This window comes from Triticum aestivum, chromosome 4D, assembly GCF_018294505.1.
Source record: "Triticum aestivum cultivar Chinese Spring chromosome 4D, IWGSC CS RefSeq v2.1, whole genome shotgun sequence".
NCBI lineage: Eukaryota > Viridiplantae > Streptophyta > Magnoliopsida > Poales > Poaceae > Triticum > Triticum aestivum.
Window position 1 is genome coordinate 431,586,076 of NC_057805.1, and position 7,281 is coordinate 431,593,356.

Genomic DNA, 7,281 nt, shown 5'->3' on the forward strand with positions numbered 1-7,281 from the left:
CTTGTTGCTAGCTACATTATCTCAATTCACAGCATATTGCCATGTCACATTCATGCATCATATTGTTGCATTGCATTGATTGTGTTTCCTCTCTGTTGCCGGTGTTTGTCCCCTCTCAGTAGACGACGTTCCGACGATTTGATCGATAACACTGATGAAGAGTTTTGCTATCTTCAGAAGTGTCAGGCAAGCAAAACACCCTTGTTCATTCCGATACAAACCCACTCTCTCGCTCCTGCTCTCTTTTATTGCATTAGGACAACAACGATTCATCTGTTACTTGTTGCGGTAGTTGAACCCCTTATCCTCTGCATGACCTGTCATTGCCATAGTAAATAGATGAAACCCACTAGCATGAGTAGGAGTTGTTTGAGCCCTGATGTGCCTACTCATTCATGCTTGTTTGTCATGCCTGCTATTGCTTAGAGTTGTGTCAAGTCTGATTCATCGGGAATGAATTGGAAAGTGGTGAATATTTCCTACTGTGTGAGAGCTAAGGGTGTGAACACGATTTGGTAAAGGTAGCGGTGAGAGGCCATGTAGGAGTACATGGTGGGTTGTCTCATTGAAACCGTCCTCAGGAACTGAGTTCTGTGTTTGTGATCCATGAACAGTTACTACCACACATTGGGTTCCGGTAACTCGACCCCTCTCGACTTATTAATCAACTTGATCTCTGTCCAGGAGTTGCAACTAGTTTCTGGTGTTGGTAGGTAGTGTTAGAAGTCTACCAAGTGTCACCCGGTACAGGTGGGCTTGGGACAGACTAGGCACACGTGGCCTGGTGTACCGAGTGGCACCCGGACGGTTGGCTCGGGAACCCTGCACACATCGTTTGGGGCCGTGAGCGACACCCCGGCCGGATCTCCTTGCGGATGGAACCCGAATAGGCGATAAACCTGGACGAGAGACTTGTGTGGTTAGTCAGGTCGTGGCCGACTCCCTCGCCAGGCTTCCGCTTGAAGGTTGCCGAGGTACACGACGTGTACATGGTGGTAAGTGGCGAGAGCGTGTGTGACGAAGTACACCCCTGCAGGGTTAATATGATCTATTCGAATAGCCGTGTCCGCGGTAAAGGACTTCTGGGTTGCCTGTACAGTTCATAGACAAGTGAAAGTGGATACTCTAAAATGCGCAAGATAAGCGTGAGTGCTATGGATGGCGTTCTCGTAGGGAGACGGGAGCGGATCCATAGTGGTGTATTGATATGGTGAATATGTGGACTCATGTGCGCCACCTCAAAAGAGTTACTTGCAGTCGTAGTTTAGGATAGCCACCGAGTCAAAGCTGGCTTGCTGCAGTTAAACTCCACCACCCCCTTTTGATACTGATGCATATGTAGATAGCTCTGATGTAAGTCTTGCTGGGTACATTTGTACTCACGTTTGCTTATTTTATGTTTTGCAGAGAGACGTCAGTCTCGCTAGTAGTTCCGTGTGGACTTCGACGTTTAGCTTGATACCTCAGCTACGATCTTGTGCCCTCGTTAGGCTCTTGTAGATAGTCAGGCTTCTCAGCCTTTTCATTTGTAGTTGTCTGTACTCAGACAAGTTAAGCTTCCGCATGTGCTTGTTGCTTGTATGCTCTGAATGTTGGGTCATGAGACCCATGTTTGTAATATCTGGCTCTTCGGGGCCTAATGAATAAATACTCTGAGTCGTAGAGTCTTTTTGTGATTCCATGTTGTATTTGCACATATCGAGCATATTGTGTGTATGATTGAAATGCTTGGTATGTATGGGATCCGACAACCTAGTTGTTTATCCTTGGTAGCCTCTCTTATGGGGAAATGTAGTCTTGTGCTTCCATGAGCCATAGTAGTCCGCTACAGCCCGGTTCACCGGAGTCCTGCTAGCCCAGCACTACTGCACCGGACACCTGACTGGCCGGCATGTGATTCACTTCATTCCTGTGTCTGTCCCTTCGGGGAAATGTCACGCGGTGACATCCGGAGTCCTCCCTAGCCTGCTACAGCCCGGGCTCCCGGAGTCCTGTTAGCCCAGTGGTACAGCCCGGATTCACACGCTGCTGACCGACACGTTCGATGTTTATTCATGTATGCCTGTCCCCATACGTTAGTGCCGCTTTGGGTTCACGACTAGCCATGTCGGCCCGGGTTCTCTGTCATATGGATGCTAGCGACACTATCATATACGTGAGCCAAAAGGCGCAAACGGTCCCGGGCCATGGTAAGGCGACACCGTGGGAATACCGTGCGTGAGGCCGCAAAGTGATATGAGGTGTTACAGGCTAGATCGGTGTGACTTAGAATCGGGGTCCTGACACAAGAGAACAAAAATGGTTCAATATAACAAGATGTGTGCGATACGCGACAAACAGGTCTGTAACCAGAAATGTGTGCGAAGACCGATAATAACACAGGCGGTTGCTGCTAATAAGACGTGTGTGTTGTGAGAAGGGATTGCATACAGAACAACAACATATATATATATATATATATACACACACTTATAAGGACATGGTTGCATAACCAAATTAAACATCCACTTACATAGGTGGCTAGTACAACCATGGCATTTGCACACACCAAAGTAAACTATTACATGCATAATTACATAGGTGGCTACTACACACATGACATTTCCACACACCAATAAAGTAAAGTATATATTACATGCATGATTAACTAGCATAAATGATTATCTGATCATCATCTACTTCTCGTGACACTTGCTCTGCTTGTGGCTCGATCCGGGCTCGTCGATTTGGGTAATGAGACACTTCCTCATGTCAACGATCTACCTGTGCATCTCGTAGCATGTGTACAGGCTCTTGGCCGTGAACCTGAGGTGAGGTTCATCCAGTTGCCGCATCTTGGCCCTGTGCCAGGATAGGGGAGTTGTTCTCTGGGCATCCTGCTTCATCTTTTCGCAGTAGGGGTCGATGATGGCCGAGGCGAGTTCGACCAGGGAGTCCTTCTTCGTGCTCCCCCAGACCCTGTAGTGGTCATAGATTTCGACAAGGTTCTTGCAGGCCAAGCCCGTAACACTAAGCGCTTTTACATCGTCGGTGGTTTCCACCATGGCGAACTTGTAGTCGGTGCTGTTGACAAACCTATTGAAACGGTCGCAAGGCTCTGTGGCCATGCAGTAGTGGTAGATGATGGCATGATGGTGCACGCACAAATGGGCGATGGCAACCTTCTAATATATGCCGAGACGACCGGTGGTGTAGTGGAGGTCGATGCCGACCACCTTGTACTTGTCTCGAGCACGCAACTGCTCAACGCTGTTGATGTAGTCGTCCACCACGACTGGGTCAATGGTGTACACCACCGAGAGATCTGTCTCCCTCGCGTGGGTCTCCACTCTATGCTCGCCGAACTCCATTGGAGCGCCGCTAGACATCCCCTCTCTATGTGTCGTCGTGGGTGTGCTTGTTGTGTTGTGGGCCGCGATCGAAAGGTTGAAGAGACTAAGGTTATAATGGCCGTGGGAATCAAAGGGGAAGCCGGACGACCAAGAATATCGGCAGGCCCTGATGGCAGTTCTAATTTGCAGCGCGTAACTCCATCGTGCCGCACGTAACTGCATCGCGTGGCAACGCGCGCGGCACAACCGCATGCATATGGGGCCCCTGACGTGATCGTGCGCACGCCCAACCGCTGGTAGAGCGCGCGGAGGGATGCGAGCAGAGCGCTCCGCGGCCTCCTCAATGGCCAGCAACCATATATATATATGCATATAGCAGTTGAACGCGCAAGGAAAAGATGTCCACAAGCCGAGCGCGCCGACGGACGCGAGTAGAGCGCGCCCCGGCGCCTAACGGTGGGATTGACCTTCATTCAAGCCAATCAACATGTGTTCAAAAACCAAAAATTATCAAAAAGTAACGAGATAGACACTGGCAGCACAACTTATAAATTGACGGATGGAGTACTGGTTACAGTGATGCATATAATTAAGCAAAGGGATCGCACATGTCTGTATTGACTGGAACGAGAATGCAATAGCACAATAAGAATTAAGGCCACGATGATGCGATCGTAGTGGTGGTTACAGGAGGCAAGAAGAAAGATGCATCCATCAACGTATGACCTCCTCCTCCTCAACTCAGTGTGTCGGGCCACCGACCGGCGGCTAAGGAGCGACGGCTTTTGTGGCTAGGTCAATGTGCTTCTCAGCAAAGGCATCCAAGGCTTCCAGCCGGCTGAAGAAGGCCAACATCGTAGCGTCCTCACTGGACTTGTAGATACCTATGTACACGATTTGCTCGGACACATGGATTTGTAGGTCAACGGATTCTTGCAGGGCGAGGCGCCTCGCGGCGAGCGCGACCTCCAGGTGGGCATTTTTCGTGGCGTCGGCGGGCAGTCGCAGGGCCACCAGTGCTTGAAAGAGGTTCCGACCATGGAGGCCGATTAGGGTGGCAGGCAATGAGGAGCCCGGGCGCGCGGGCTGGAGGAGTACAGCGATGTCGTTCGCGAGCTTCTTGACGATGGTGAACCTGTTGGTGGTGCGAACGATCATCTGGTCCAACTGAGAGTCGTAGTTGGCGTCGACGGCGGCCATCCACCAGCCGGTCGCCAACACCGTCTGGAGATGATCCACGGTGCCATGCCGCAAGCGGGCGTCGTGGACCATCTGGCACAGCCGCTGGCCGCTCGGTCTGGAGTGAGCACTTTTGCGCTTATTAGTGTAGGTGCTTAGGCAAATGCTTAGGTGCGTACGATGTGGTAGATGCATTTGAATGGAGGGGCGCCTTTATATGAGTGCAAACTGCGTTGCATTCACATCGTGCAGCCTCTTTTCCCGGTCCTCCTCCCATTACTTCCTTCATGCATTCACACGATGCTAATTGAAGGAGGATGCATCATTGGCCGTTCAACATTTCGGGAACCGCTACCCTCTCCCTCGTCTGCATTAAAGCCGTATCGGGAACTGCGCCGTCCGCTATCAAATCAACGATGCCCTGGAGCATGTGCATGCAGTTCAAATTTGAATTATGCACATAAATGCGTTTAAAAATCAGTTAATGCATAAAAATTAGATAGTGCTAGTGTTTTTAGTTGCAAAAATTAGATAGTGCTAGTGATTTTTAGCTGCATATTTTGACAAATCGCAGTGTTACAAGGATTGACAAATGGCAATTTTACTAGATGAACAAAGGTCAATCTTTCCAGTTTGACAAATGGCAACATACCTAATATGATAGCTGCAAATCATACCAAATTGTTTGTACGTGGTTGCACACGGGTCATCCAAAACAACCGTTTGCGTTGAAGGGATGCACAAATCCTGCGCTGCAAATTTTCCCTCGACTTAAGGGGGAAGACCATAGCTCTCACTTTGCATACGGGTGTTCTATCTAAAACGTTTGCGATCAAGAGCTGCAGAAATCCTGCTCGACACATTTTCTCTTGGCTTCCTGGGGAAGTTGTCGGTTTGCATACGGATGTTCTAACTAAAACATTTGCGATCAAGAGCTGCACAAATCCTGCTCAGCACATTTTCCCTTGGCTTCCTGGGGAAGTTGTTGGTTTTCCATACGGGTGTTCTAACTAAAACGTTTGCGATGAGTGTTTTATATTTGAAAACCGTATTAAACTATGGCTTGGGCGCCATTAATGTATAGGATGCGATCAAGGCGGGCGGCCATGGAAGTTGAAGGGCTCGCTTCCCTATGAGCCTGCACGACATACAGCTCGCACGCTTCCCGGTGAGCCTTCCCATTGGGGTACAGCTCACACGCCTCCTGTTTAGTCAAGCACTCAAGCACCTATCCGCACGACACCTCCTAGCCATTAAAAGAGTGAGGCGTGGCGTCACGTGGATGGTTAACAGAACGCACACAATTTAAATTATACAAAATGTTTGAGATGTTAAAGTGGCAGCTATTTGTTTCAAAATGCCTTTGTTGGCTGTTATTTGAGTGCGCCTTCTCTCAAAATGGACACGAAAAATACCATAGCATGTCAGGTGGCATTCCATGATAGCATGCCAAGTTTTGGATTTACTGGAATTTTAAAACAAAGTATCTCAATGTTTTGCCGGCAATCAACAGTGCCCTGGATTTTGAAATTTATTCCCATTTCTTGCATGGGACCTAAGCATGCACCGAAGGACACAGATTTGATTTTTTAACCAATTTATATGCACTGGAGCATGTGCATGTAGTTCAAATTTGAATTATGCACATAAAATGCCTAGAAAACCCTGATAATGTATAAAAATGTCCAAACGAACCCCGAAAAATTCCAAAATTAAACACAACACTCCAGTTGGTCTATGTTGACACTAGAAATCTTTTGAAAGCAATAAGAGGCAACGGATATCGTTTCGTCCCCAAAGGTGGCACGTTCCCTACCAAAACCGTCACGCTTCTTGTGAGAAGCTATCGTTTGTGAGAAGCTTATACCCAAACTTGCCACAAATGGGACAAAATTATTACCACGACATGTTGATGCCGCTCCATGATGCCAAGTTTCATGAATTTTAGACGATTTTGGATTTACTAGAATTTGAAAACCAGGTATCTCAGTGTGTGAGGCCGAGTGACGATGGTAGGGTGTTTGAAATTCATTCCCATTTCTTGCATGGGACCTAAGCATGCAACCAAGGACACAGATTTGATTTTTCAACCAGTTTATATGCACTGGAGCATGTGCATGTAGTTCAAATTTGAATTATGCACATAAAATGCCTAGAAAACCCAGTTAATGTATAAAAATGTCCAAACGAACCCCAAAAATTCCAAAATTAAACACAACACTCCTGTTGTTCTATGTTGACACACAATTTTTTTTAAAGTAATAAGAGGCAACGGATATCGTTTTGTCCCCAAAGGTGGCATGTTCCCTACCGAAACCATCATGCTTGTTGTGAGAAGCTCTAGTTTGTGAGAAGCTTATACCCAAACTTGCCCCAAATAGGACAAAAAATTCACCACGGCATGTTGATGCCGCTCCATGATAGCATGCCAAGTTTCATGAATTTCAGACGAGTTTTGGATTTACTAGAATTTAAAAACCAGGTATCTCAATGTTTGTGGCCGAGTCACGGTGGCAGGGTGTTTGAAATTCATTCCCATTTCTTGCATGGGACCTAAGCATGCAACCAAGGACACATATTTGTTTTTTCAATCAGTTTATATGCACTCACTAGTAGGAAAAGGGGCTTTTACCCCGGTTCATAAGGGCCTTTAGTCCCGGTTCAGGAACCGGGACTAAAGGGTCGTTACTAATGCCCTAGCCCTTTAGTCCCGGTTCTTAAACGAACCGGGACTAAAGGCCGTCCACGTGGCCGGTGCGGGGAGCCGAGG